Genomic DNA, 14,693 nt, shown 5'->3' with positions numbered 1-14,693 from the left:
TCCTGGTATGTGTGTGTTCTGGTTTCATATAAAGGACTAGTAAGAACACACAAAACCCACTCACTTCTAGGAAAGCAAATATCAAATATTGTAAATACAATAAATATAATATTGCAATATACTGGTTTCAGGTGGGATAATTTTCCTCCCAGCAGCTGGTATGGTGCTGTGTTTTGGATTTAAGATGAGAGTAATGTTGATAACAGACTGACGTTTCAGTTGTTGCAGATCATTACTTACACGGAGCCAAGGACTCTTCAGCTTCTCGATGCTGCCCTGCCAGCTTGGAGGCTGGGAGTGCACAAGAAGCTGGGTGGGGTCAGAACCAGAACAGTTGACCTAGAGTGGCCAGCTGGATATGCCATATCATGCTGAACAATAAAACCAGGGACAGCCGGCCAGGTTGGTGTGGGTGATCACTGCTCAGAGATTGACTGGGCCATTGGTCAGTGGATAGTGAGCAATTGCATTGTGCATTGTTTCCTTTGTATATTTCTTTCACAATGATTATTATTATTTTCCCTTTCTCTTTTGTCCTGTTAAATGGTCCTTATTTCAACCCATGATTTTTTTACTTTTCTTTTCTTTTTTCTTCTCTCGGTTCTCTTCCCTGTCCCACTGGAGTTGGGGGGAGGAGGGTGAACAGCTGTTTCATGCTTAAGTGCCTGATGGATTAAACCACAAGACGTAGGAAGAAGAATTCAAGATCTGTGATGAAAAAGGTTGGAAAATCGCAAAGAGAAACTCATATTTAAGGAAGAGCAGAATTACACAATTATGAAGAGGGCAATTAGAATGGAAGTAGCTTGGATTCAGTCCCAAATAGGTACCTGAATTTCAAGAGAACCAGTAAAGAATATGGTAAAAGCCTTACAGATCAGATCATTCATCAATATGTTTGCAAAGAAATAGGTGGCAAGATAGTTTTATGTGTTTGGACAAAAGCAGACAGAAAGAAACTTTTGTAGATTTAGTCTGTCTTAGGTAAGATTCCAGTATCTCAAAGAAGTGAGGGTAATCCACTTGCCTCCTTTGGGAATATATGGTGTCTGAAATTCACTGGCCCGTGAAAAACAACCTATCTGTACAGGAGAATAACATATGCTAACTAGTTTAAATCACTGGTTAAAAGTATTCTTGGAAGATGTCTGTTGCCAGACTGAGAAGTACTATGCTTTGTTCTTCCATTTTCACTCTGTCCAGAAAACTGAAAAATAAAAGCATGGTGGCAGTGTATATCATGAGATGACTGAACTTTTTCTTTTGGGAGTGTTCTTGAATATGGTCTAAGACAGACTGGGACAGTTCTAAGTCTGAAATTGAACATAGTCTTGGACCTGTGCTTCACTGAGAATATAAACTTACCTAGTGGCTGGAAGCTTAAAAGTACTATTTATTATTGCCTGTAATCAAACTGCACAATCTCACCCTTAATGAGGTTATGGCAGGAGAACGAGATAGGCTTGGGTAAATGTATCATGGGAAAATCAGTACCGCTATAAAGTAGGTCCATTAATAAATGAGATGGAGAACTAAATTGCTAATGACTTTGAAATGGCTGAGATAAAGAAATTCTCTGCCAAAGCTGCCTTTAGCAAGAGAAATAAAGTTAGGTCAGTTAGGAATTCGGGGGGGGGGGGGGGGGGGGGGGTAAGAAAAAAAAAAAGAAAGAACAAAACTGTGAACTCTTTCACCATGAAAGAACAGCTAAGGAAACAGACTTTTGAACTTGATTGTTATCACCCAATAAAATGGGATAGTCTGTGCTGTGCCTGCAGTACTGAAATACCTCTTATCCTCTGCGATGTTTTATATTAGGACTGTAATTCTGCAAACAATTTAAACTGGCATAAACTGGTAATCCTGCCAAAAGAAATCACTCAACCTGGTCTTGGCCTCTGGATTGCTTCAGTCATACTTTTTCTTTCTCCCAATTTCTGTCCTTGTTTTGACAGAAGTGTTTGCATTGTCTCATGGTTAACTGCATTTTTGTATTTTTTCCACTGGGACGAATAAGTTCTCTGGAGTAATGAGATTTCTTAGCCTGAGTGAGGGTAACTCAGCTATATTACTTCCATTAAACAAGCTAATTTGTCAGCTCAGGTATGTCTTCATGGTACAGCCTTCATTGCACTGTTTGGACTTAATTAGATATTATGCTGCAGATTTCTCACTGGCCCCGGAGTTGGCACTGACTGCCATCTTTGCTCTTTTCAGGTTTTCTTGTAGATGTTTCGTTTTATCCCTTTCATTCTCTCCTTTCCTACTTGAATCTTTAAATCCCACCTGAGTGATCTTATCCTCACAGTCATGCTCTGTTTCCTTTCATATACTTTTAACACTCTCTTCTTTTTGAATAATATGGTAATATGAGCCTCTGCTCATTTGGAAATGAAGCAATATTTGTAAGTAACTATCTTTTTCATCATATTTTTCATACTCATAACAAGTATAAAGTGCATTGGACTAATGCAGTCTTGAAACAATCACCTGAGAGGTGTGAAATATCTCTCTCTATTGAGAGTTTTCTATTTAAGTATCAATGTGGTTAATGAATGTAAGGGTCAGTAATTTAGCAGAACCATTTGGGTGATAGGTTATTTTGTATTTCCCAATATTTTTATTCCAAAAGATCAAACTATTATCCATTCAAATGTTAATGCTTTCAAAATGCTTTTCTGGCAACTATGTTAGTTCTGTTGCTTAGTGTAAACAAATAAGCTGAGTGATGAAAACAGAAATGTTAAGGCCAACACAGACAATTATACTTTTCTACAGTAGAACCAGAAATGGAACAAACATTAACTTAATTGAGGCATTCATCAGTATGTTGAAGTTGAGGTTTTTAGTTTACATGAATCTTTCACACTACTCTATTTCTACCACAGAGATGTTCCAAGGAAAGCAGGGAGTCATAAATCAGAAGCAGAGAATGATCTTTCCTAGAAGAAGATTTAAAAGAAAAAAAAATAATCAAAGAAATCAGAAAACAGCCATGGGGAGCTTCACTTCTCTGCCTCCTAGAATATTTATTTGGTTTCTAAAATGCTTTCTGAGCCATATTCATTAGCCTGTTCCATTTTACCTCCCCCAGAAGCACTATTACTTCACTCCAAGAAGTGGTTGGTGGCTGGGGAGGGAAAATGAGAAGATCAGAGACTGCCAATATTTCCTTTCTGCTCTAAAGCATGGGGAGAGGACACTGGGTATGGCGGAACACTTTCCTTGGAAACTCAATAATGGGTAAAAGGGCAAACACAGTATCAAATACTGAGAATTTTCTGGGACCAGAGTGGGAAAAGAAATGCTGTCCATTTTTCAGCCACTACAGAAATAATGTTTTGGTGCTCTGCATATGAATTTCAGTATCTTCCCTGCGAATTCAATGCTCTTGTGTACCACATACTTTGTTGAATATTCAGACAATAAAGTTACCTATAAAAAATTACTTGAATATCCCAAATCAAGCACCCAGATATGTCATTAATAAAACATTTTGCATCTGATGTGAGACCTAATGAAATCTAACGAAAGATAGAAAATGATCAGTAAAAGGTCAGACAAAACCTTTGAAAATGTTAAGCACATTATTTTGGCTTCTCATTTGCATTAAGAGTTCTGTGGATTTACATTCCTCTTTACAACTGCATTACATTAAAGTGACAGTGCAAGGTAGTCTTATTATAAATGAGAAAATGGCACACACTCTATAGCTTGCAGTTGAAAATATTGCTAATATAATGATACCAGGGAAGGAAGTCAAAGTAAAATGATAATCAGATCTTTACTGGATCTGACAGAAATCTAAGAAACATGTGGGTTTATAAAAATGAGGCTCCTGAATTTGACTGAAGCACTTTGATACTCTCCTTGAAGAAGTGAAGATCAGTAAAATATTCCTAGGCAAAATCCCTAAATACCAGAACTCAGGTCAGCACTGAAATTTTAATCCATATCTCACTCTTCAACCAAATTTACCTTGTCGGGAGAATCATGTTGTATCATATGCATCACCTTAATCATATTATAACATGTTTGGAACAAACTTATTAATAATCATATTTTGGAACTATGTAAATGTTCTGTTTACTGAAGCAAGACTAAATAATATTAAAATACAAAGAAAGTACTGCTTCTACAGTCTTACAAGATGTAAATTAACCCTGTAACTCCCATTCTGAAGGACAATTGTTATAAACAGCAAAGGAACATTTCAAATTTTCCTTTCAGTACAATTGTCAGAAACTTTGAAACATGTATGTTGTTGAAAATTCATGGATTTTATTTCTTTAGCAGTTTTTTTTTTTTCAAGAAAAGGGAGAAAAAAGGTTTTGTCAAAGATGTGAAAAGGTCAGACTAAAAAAAAAATAAATTTAATTTTATGTCTATTTAGTTTTCAGAGACAAGAAATTGGTGGGGACACACTCAGTCATGCGAATTAAATGTACTTATCCACATTCATACTAATGATATGTATTACTAAAACCATGCTGTTTTTCTGTAAAAGCATCTATGCCTATTAAGGCTCTTTAGCATAATTTGATATGCACAGAGATTTGTATTAAATGCTCTTTCTCACTGGAGTATTTTTGGAGATTTAATGTGGTAGTTATACTAGTATTGCTAATGCTTTTTGCTGCAGTGTGAAAAGAAGCTCATGCATATCATTTACTTATGTTGGTATCTATCCAACCATGAAAAATTTCCTTCCTGAAATTCTTTTTTTGATTTGTTGTTCACATATTATGCAACTATTATAGTGAAAAATACACTTAAAATTAATGTATTTCTCAGATGACAACACATTCAAACTGTATAATGTGACTTTGGTCCTACACACTGAATGCTAAAAAGGTAAACCACCTTTGGAATCACTGTGACATAACTGTGCAGATGAATAATTTCTGAAATGGCAGAAATTTCAACAAAGATTTTTTGACTTCTTATTATGTATCATGATACAACTTGCTTCATAGCAGCATATTGTGACACCATGATCCAGAACTGAATTAATACTGTTACTTTGTTTTTATTAGTTCTGTTTGATGTAAAATACTATTTTACATTTATATTTTAAAACCCTTAATCTTTTCTGTACAATTTCACTTTTATTTCTGCAAATTCACATCATGTACCTTTGCAATGCTGACTTTTTAAATCCATCCATAGTGATTTTAAACAGACTTTAGAGAGACAATTATTCATTGCAATCATAAAATGCAGATGTGTACTGCAAGAAAAAATAGTCACTCACAAAAAAAGGTGATTTAAAATTTAATCAAGAGCTAGAACCATTCTGTGATTCAGTGATTATATTAAAATTTCTCTACCTGTTTGAGTAATAGAAATAAAACGTTTGATTCAAATGCAATAGCATTGTTATTAAAAATATTAAAAAATGCATAAGCATTACACAGAGCAGTATACAGTTTACAGCCTGAGGTACCTACATGTAGTTGTCCATGCAAATCTCTGCATGTTGAGTGGGATCAAATGTGCACGTCCTGTGCATATTATGTGTACTGCTGGGTATTGCAGGTAGTACCCACTGACTCTCTTCTTGGCAACTGAACCAAGTCTATTTCAGTTAACGTGTCCTGGATAATGTTTCGTCTGTCCAGATACCTCACATCTATTTCAGAGTGAGATGAATAGCTCTAAAGTTACCTAAACAAAGATGTCCACTATCACCTAGGACATCATAAAGAATCTGATATGTCATGTTAGAGGTTGCAGATATACCACGGGCCATACAGAAGACTGTGTGGGTTGTGAGGACACCTTAAGACATCTTAAACGGCATCTTAGAGGTGGGACTTATGTGACTAAACAGAGGTGACTGGTGTGATGCGATGCCTTAAGGTATGTCACCAGATATCTGGATGCTGTTCTACAAGGGTATATCACAGGCACATGAGGACATCTCAAATGACATTGGCTGTTATGTTGAGGTAACTTATTTGAAACCTTGATGTCATTTGATACACCTTAGGCATCCACACTGGGCTGACAAATATGACAGAAGCAGAAGAGACTCATATCCTTACTAAATACCAGCTAGAAAACATCTTGGAATGGCTTTTCAGTGGCACCACAAGTGGTGTTTTAGTCCACTGATAAAAAGCCCAGACATCCAATGGTTATAATGGGAATTTAAACACTTAACTTTCAAGTAAAATCTATATGTACATACCTAAACACAGATGTCTTCTATTAGGAAGTCTAAAAAGATTTCTAATAAAATAACTAAAAGTTTATAAGTATTTTGAGACAGGGACAATGCTGCTTTGATTCCATATCTCTCTCTCGTACAATAGTAGTTTAGGGTGGCATTTTGTAGTTATTAGAGTTAATTAAAAATTAACTAATAAAATATTATGCTAACTCCTTTTAAAATCATTTCTATCCAGTCCACAGTCTTTCTACAGATTTTTCTCTATTTAAATGTTTTCTACTATAGCATTGCTTGTAATTTCTTTGTCTGAAAAAATAAAGCCAAGTTCTCAACTCTAAAAAGTATTTCAGTTATATCTAAAAGTCAACTGTAAATTAATAGATATTAACTCTTTCTAACTCAAATTTTCATTGAAGGAAGTGAGCCCTAAGCAGTCTACATATATGCCAGTTGGTGCAAGTTGGCTTTGGAACAAGAAATTAGCTCATGGCCTTCTTTCATTTAGTGGTTAGCATATAACCACAGTGACTCTGATCTTTTTTGAAATACTCTCCTTTTCCCTAGGGATAGTCTTCCTAAGCTTTGCTACAATTCATAATAGCAATTTCTTTTTCACTATGCTGCTGTCAGAGTAACATTTTTAGTGAGAGTGAGACTACTACAGCATCTACAGTCTAGTATATCATGAAAAGAAACGTGGTTCACAGATACTAGCTCTGACAAAGACTAGAAAGTCACAGTACAGTGATATGCAGACTATCTACTGAGATTTGGGTGCAGTATAAATTTATCTTTACCTCATTTTTCAATCTGTAACGTAACTTCAGCACTTGGTTGTATTAATGGGAGAGTTAGCTACATAGCCCTCATTCCTCCAAGCAAATCCATGTTCTCTTGGGCTTGGGGATAAGGTAGATGGAATCAGTTTAGATTAATCTGCAACTGCCAAAATAGATGTGGCTTAAAAGAGTATGTATGAAGATTGCCTGTGGTGGAGAAAGAAGCCCTTATAATGACTATTTTCTGTAAGCCATAGAACAGCAACCATAAAGTGCTGTATCACTTGAAGTGGTCTCCCTGAAACTTTTATCAAAAGAGAAATGGCACCTTTCCCTGTTGAATTATTTGATGCAGGGCCTGGTTACATGGGAAATTTAAGAAGTAATATATATTTTAAAACAGCAAAAATCCCTGATTTAATTTAGTTTTGTTTGGGACCTAAACTGAGTAACTCTGGAATCACCCTATTTTAAAGAAAATGTTTTCAGCTGCAGGTGCAGACAGCTTTTTCTGTTTCAGATAAAATAGCTATAGTTAATTATCCAGTCAACAATAATTCTGTTTAGTCTGGGGAAAAAAATAAATAAAAAATCTGGTTTTAATTTTCAAACTTTAAATCAGCAGACACTGGAACTTAATCAGTGACTGTCTAATGAGAAATTAAGAAATGCCCTTAGAATATAAATTTCATTCCTGTTTCCTAAAATTTATGTTTAAACTTAATGTGCCTTAATAAAAAATAAATAAAAAAAAAATAAAAACAACTTAGTTTGCCTCTAGTATCTACAATTAAAGTGATATTAGACTAGGCTGGAAAGGTCATGTATTACACAAGATCACATGCGACATGGAAACATCTTGAGAGAGTAGAAAAGTAGACACAAAATAAAAGGGCATGAGTACACATTTTACTGTTAAAATAAATAGTAAACAGTAAAATACCATACCTTTTACTTTTGAATTCTAAAGGAAATTCACTGCTAATTGTGAATTTTCTAGCAACACTGGAGAACTAAGACAAGAATTGAAAGTCCTAGACAGCAGGAATGGAATAAAACTACAATATGGTGCATAGACAAAAAGCTTTTTCTTACTAGTCTAATCTGCACATGATCTGGTTGATATCTTCAGATTTCTTTCTTTAGAAGGTAAAAGATACAGTAATGTTGCATGTCTATTATACAGGTTGTAAATATCTGGAAAAGAAGGGTCCATAACAGAAAAATTGAACTGTTCTGGCTTTCATACCCTAGTTCCCCTTTTTGGAAAGCAAACTGATTTTCTTCTTCATCAAGTCATTCATTTGGGTTGTGTGACCCTCCTAGGTCTTCTAACCTGAATTGCAGGTTAATGTATCCATTGTGCATTGTGGTCTCCGTAGTGAAAATCTTCCTTCAGACCTGGACCTGGCTTCCAGCTGGATTGTGCATCCAGGTTCATTTATGTGGAAGCCAGAACTTGCAGAAAAAGCAGAAAGGTAAGGGAAAAACTGGCCTCATCCCGATGAAGTGTTGGGTTGTGGAACACGTATGCACACGGAGCTTCACCATGTGCCTTGTTAACATATATATATATATTTTTTTTTTCTGTGGTGGGTTCCTGCCTGCAGGAGGGAGATGTAATTCAGCAATTACACCCAGTTAGAAGAAGTGAACTTGCAGAGGGTAAAGAGCACCTGCCACCTCAGTGGGTACCCACACCTCCTGTAACTCTGAAGCGGAAGCTATCCTAAGTCCAGTGCTGTTCTTGCCCAATGTAGTTAGATCATGATTATCTTCATGCATCATAAAAGCAATAACTTTTTTATGCAATTACATCTTTATGTCTACCTCACTAGAAAAGTGCTGCGTTTGGCTTGTCCTATGTTGACTGGGAGGGAAGCAGGACTTAGAAATCTCTGCCAGGAGGATCCCTACCAATCTCTTAAGGACACATTTACTTTCCATTATTTCCAGCTCCTCCATATTATTCAGTATGACCCTTTTAATATCTAGAATCATAGAACCATTGAATTGTTTAAGTTGGAATAGGTCTTTAAAGGTCACCTAGTTCCAACAACCCTTCCGTGGTGTTGTGGTTTAGCCCTGATAGGTAGCCAAGTATCACACCACTGCTCTCTCACTCCCCCTCCTCAAGAGAATAGTGGAAGAAAATATGGTGAAAACACTTGTGGGTTGAGCTAACGACTGGGAGATTGCTCAGCATTTATTGTCATGAGCAAAACAGACTCAGAGTAGGGAAGTTTAATGTAATTTATGGCCAACTGATAAAAGTAGAGAGCAGTGAGAATTGAAAGTAAACTTAAACCCCACCTTCCTTCTATCCACCTTCTTCTACCTCCTACCTGAGGAGTGTCCCTACCACTTTGTCATCTGCCACTCCCTCACGGTCACTCTCTGCCCCTGCTCCATGTGGGGTCCCTCCCACGGGATGCCGTCCTTCCCAAACTGAGCCTGCGGGGGCTTCCCACAGGCAGCAGCTCTTCAAGAACTGCTCCCACATGGCTCCATACCACGGGGTCCATCCGTCAGGAGCAAACTGCTCCAGCACGGGTCCCCATGGGTGGCAGCTCCCCCCAGACCCCCTGCTCCTGCGTGGGCTCCTCTCCACGGGCTGCAGCTCCAGCCGAGGGCCTGCTCCTGTGGGGTCTCTCCATGGGCCGCAGCCTCCTCCAGGCCACATCCACCTGCTCCACCGGGGGCTCCTCCACGGGCTGCAGCATGGAGATCTGCTCCATGTGGGACTCATGGGCTGCAGGGGGACAGCCTGCTTCACCAGGGGCCTCTCCACAGGCTGAAGGGGGAACTGCTGCTGCGTGCCTGGAGCACCTCCTGCTGTCCTTCTGCACTGACCTTGGTGCAGGCTGTTCACTCCGCTCTCCTAGATGCTGTTACACAGCATTTTTCGCCTTGCTTAAATCTGCTCTCACAGAAACATAAATAGCATTGCTCATTGGCTTGGCTTTGGCCATTGGCAGGTCCTTTTTGGAGCTGGATCGAACTGACTCTTATCTGACTTAGAAAAGAGCCTGATCTCTTCTCACAAAGGCCATGCCTGCAGCTCCCACCCCCCTACCAAAACCTTGCCACTTGGACGGGGACACCTTCCACTAGACCAGGTTGCTCAATGCCCTATCCAACCTGGTCTTGAATGCTTCCAGGGATGGGGAATCCACAACTTCTCTAGGCAACCCATTCCATTATCTAGCCATTCTCACAGTAAATAGTTTCTTCCTTGTATCTAACCTAAATATTTTCTCTGTTGGTTTAAAACCGTTACCACTTGTCCTGTCACTATATCCCTGGTAAAAAGTCTCTCCCCATCCTTCTTGTAGGCCTCCTTTAGGTTTTGGAAGGCCAAAGTAAGGCCCCTTGGAGCTTTCTCTCCTCTAGGCTAAACAACCATGACTCTCTCCACTTCTCTTATAGGGGCGGTGTTCCAGCCCTTTGATCTGTTTTTGTGACCAATGTATGTCCCAATGAAATGTCATTTCTTCCCAGTTTTCTTAAGATACAAAGCAACCTTACAAGTTTTCTGTCTTCTGCATTCCAATATGTGGGAATCCCCATTTCCTCCTGCACTCATCACAGAAGTGATAATGCTCACCCTCTTGCCTGAAGCTGTTTTTTGGTTGCTTGTGGCATATGGTCAATCCTGGCGTTACTCAAGTGCAGCTGCCAACTATAGGGACAAGTCTAGCAATGCTTCACAATAAGAATTTTGTTTATATATTTCAATGTATCATTACTTTATCTCATGGAAAGGGACTGTAACTCTTACTGGAGATCATATAATCAGTAAGACATTAACTGAAGTACATGGTCCTAACCTATATTTAATCCGTGGAAATTCAGGTCATCGGGTTCTAGGAATTACATTTTTGTAGGGCAGCCTTGAACAGGCTGGGAAAAGATGAGAAAAACAAGTATGTGATTAATAGATCTATTAGAAACAATGACAGTTTTAAAAATAGTGATGCTTGTTACTTTTTAACTACAGTGAATGTGAGGTATAATAAAAACGTGCTTTCAAAAGGGAACACACATGAGCCGGGTAGTTATAAAGAAACAAATTTATGTCCAAGATTTTGGGGAAAAAATACAAGGGCAGTTATCTATGGTAAAAATATTATTTTCATAACACTAAAAAGTTAAGTGCCACTAGATATTTACTTGGCTTTTAGACCTACAAGCTAGACTGCCAGGGGCTATTTTAACCTGCATGCCTGACATTTCAGAACATATTCTTATTATTTTGGTCATTAGCATATATCAGTCCTGGTTAGAATTTCTCCGGATTAAATATTAACATTATTGCTTTATACATTTTTTGAATTTGTAAACCTCTAAAGTATTCTGCAGATAGAAACATTAGCCGGTAATTTGGATTAGTGCCGAATTGTTTGAATAAAATTAAATAGTCATTTGGATTAAAGAAAAAAAAAACACACACAAAAACAGTACCAGAACATTACAGATATATGCTAGCTGTTATTTGAAAGCAATTTTGACTATGCAAACCTGCTGCGCATATACCAAATTAAAAGTTTTAGAATTTTTAAATATATATATATACATATATATATATTGCAAGTATTGACCAAATTGATAGTAACAGATCAAAGTACAAAAAGAATTACAGTTTATTGTGTCAATGATCTATGGGTTAAAGACTCCCTAAGCACACATACGTAAGCAAAAGCAAATGGAATCAGACTAGGCTATCATGACAATCAACAGTAGATTAAAGATGACTTGGAATAGTTACAGTTTCAGTGGAGCAGACATAATGGCTTTGCTGACTATTGCCAAAGTAATCTCAATTACAGTTTTTATTTTCTGTTTATTCAGGAAATAGCAAAATAAATTGAAGATGAGTGTAAAAATGCTCTCAGCTTGGATGAAGGTATTAAGGTGACGTGGAAGATTTAGTTCAGGTCAAAATCACATTCAGCCTAGTTCATAGAATCATAGAATGGCCTGGGTTGAAAAGGAACTTAAAGATCATTTAGTTTCAACCCCCGTGCTCTGGGCAGGGTTGCCAACCATTAGAGCAGACTGCCCAGCCTGGCCTTGAATGTCTCCAGGGATGGGACATCCACAGCCTCTCTGGGCAACCTGTTCCAGTGCCTCAGCACCCTCTGAGTGAAATCACCATCCTCTGAGTGAAAGAGGTTACTGCATGTCTGAAAAGACTGTAGAGAAAGAGAAAGCATTTTAAGTGTATTGGGATTCCTCTGTCCGCATTAACTAGCGGTAAGTTGTTCATATCAGTGGAAGAAAAGAATGACATTCAGGGGCTATTTGGTTAGCATGAAGAGGGAGTCCTCTCTATCTGTGAAGGGCTTTGGTTCTCATTCTGTGGTGGTTTCACAGTGATGTCTAAGCTAAGCTCCACCATACAACTCTCACTCCCTTTCTCAGAAGAACAGGGGGAAAAAATATGATGAAAACAAACGCTCATAGTTTGAGATAAGGACAGGGAGATCACTCACCAATTACCAGACTTAGCATAGGGAGATTAATATAATTTGTTGCCTATTTCAAACAGACTACAGCAATGAGAAATAAAGCAAATTAAAAACACGGGTCAGCTCTGGACTCTTCTCACAGAGGCCACTGCTGCAATCCCCCTGCTACCAAAAACCTCACTAGCTAAGCCCAATACACATTTTTATCATGTAAATCCCCTATACCCTGCCTCAGCATGAAGATGAAGCAAAATCTGAGGTCAACAGCAGCAGCAGAAACCTGAGAATGAGCCATGGGTAGACATAGCCTCCACAGTTCACATGGAAGAATGAACACAAAGGCAAGAGGGTAGACCAAACTTTCACCCAGTGAAGGAGACAGTCATTTATATGAACTAGAAGAAGTGATGACTGATATGGTATAGCGGTAAACTGGAGAATCGTGACATTTCTATCAGAAATAAGACAAGTAACTGCTTTTATTTTTGTCAAAATGCAGAGAAAGTTTCTTTTTTTAGTAAGTTTTTTTTTTTTTTTTAATGTGAAAGTTGTATCAACAAATTACCAGACCTATAAATTCTTCATTTACAATCAGATATACATCTTACAGCAAATCATAGCAATTATAATATTTTTGTTTGTTTAAGAATGAGTATAACAACAGAATGAATATCAGCTATTTTGTTTCTATGTATGATGTAGTAAAAAGTGGTAACATTCACCCTTAGTATTTTTGCTGCCTGTTTAGTCCATTCTGTGGCCTGCTATGAACAGTAAAAATTTTCATAGAAAAATGGAAAACAGAAGTCATACGGTATTAAAAGAGTGGATACACAATTTGGGGTTTAAGGGAACAACTCTCACAGGATTAGGTTAGACAGCAGCGATCTATCTTAAAATGTGTCTCACTGAAATCTTTTAACCTGTGTGCAACTGCACACAGCTATTTAAATCACATCGAAATCAGGGATGCTTACACTCATCTGTGTTTGCATGATCCAAGGCCTTGTATTCATTGTAGCCTGGTGGAACAAGTCCAATAGAAAATTATTTTTGATAGTCATGAATTGGACCAAATGATGTGTAAAAAGGAGTATTTTGTAATAGGAACTAGCAGATGTTCCTGCAGCACTGATTGTTTCACTGAATACAGTAAGCATCACAGGTTAATGCAATGAAAATGCAGTGCAAGAAGTATATTAGGAATAAAATCATTATCTAATATAATACTTTATAATATAGACATCTTATAGACTAACATACTGATAGACTTAGCAAGGATTTCTTATCAAATGATAGTCTGCATGAAATTTCTAAAATTTTTGGAAGTGATTTGATGCTGTATGAAAAGAAAGAAAAGGTCCAAATCCACGGTTTATTTTTGCTTCAGGCTAATTGCAGAAAATGAGAGTGTAAGTTTTGTAATTTGTGAATATTGGCTTGTGTGGTCAATCAAGGGGAAAGCTGAGACTTATAAAACACAGGCCATCTGTCTTTGTGGAGATAATTAAGTATAGTACAACCTGTGGCAAAATGACAAAAGTATAGATACTTAGCATGGGAATATTAAGGAAATCCGATTTATAAGTTAGTACATGGTTAATAATCCTTTTTTTTTTTTTTTTTTTTTTTCATGTAGCATTCAGTAGGCTCAGTTTTCTTTTCAGTTGAATTATACTGCCCAAGGCTGTACTACTGAATGGAATGTAGAATTCAAGAAAAGGTCATTTTTGACTGTGCCCACAATTAAATACTTATGAAAATTCTCCATCCTTTAAAAGAAAACCCCATTAAATAACTTCTCATGGTTTAACAAGATAATTAAAAAAGGAGTTATTTTATTGTTAGTAATAACAAGTATTCCTCAAAATTGGCTGATGTTGAAACATCCTTTCAGAACTGAGAGATCTAATAAAGCAGATACCTATATCTATGTACTTGCCTTTATAAGAGTAGCGCCTGTACTGGGTCTTGCTGGGATGTTAACTTTCCCTGCAGCAGCCCATACAGTGCTGTGCTCTGCACTTGTAGCTAGAAGAGCAGTGGTATCACACCAGTGTTGTGTCTGCTGCTGAGCAGTGCTGGCACAGCATCAGGACTCTCTCTAACCCTCCTAGGGGGTGGGCAAAAAAGTGAGAAAGGAACATCACCAGGGCAGCTGACCTAAACCAACCAAAGGGATATTCCATACCGTATGATGTCACACTCAGCAATAAAAGGTGGAAAAAGGAGGAAGAGGGGAGGGGTGGGTTCTCTTTGCGAAAATGT

Source organism: Cygnus atratus, chromosome 1, assembly GCF_013377495.2.
Source record: "Cygnus atratus isolate AKBS03 ecotype Queensland, Australia chromosome 1, CAtr_DNAZoo_HiC_assembly, whole genome shotgun sequence".
NCBI classification, from domain to species: Eukaryota; Metazoa; Chordata; class Aves; order Anseriformes; family Anatidae; genus Cygnus; species Cygnus atratus.
Note: the sequence above shows the minus strand (reverse complement) of the source record.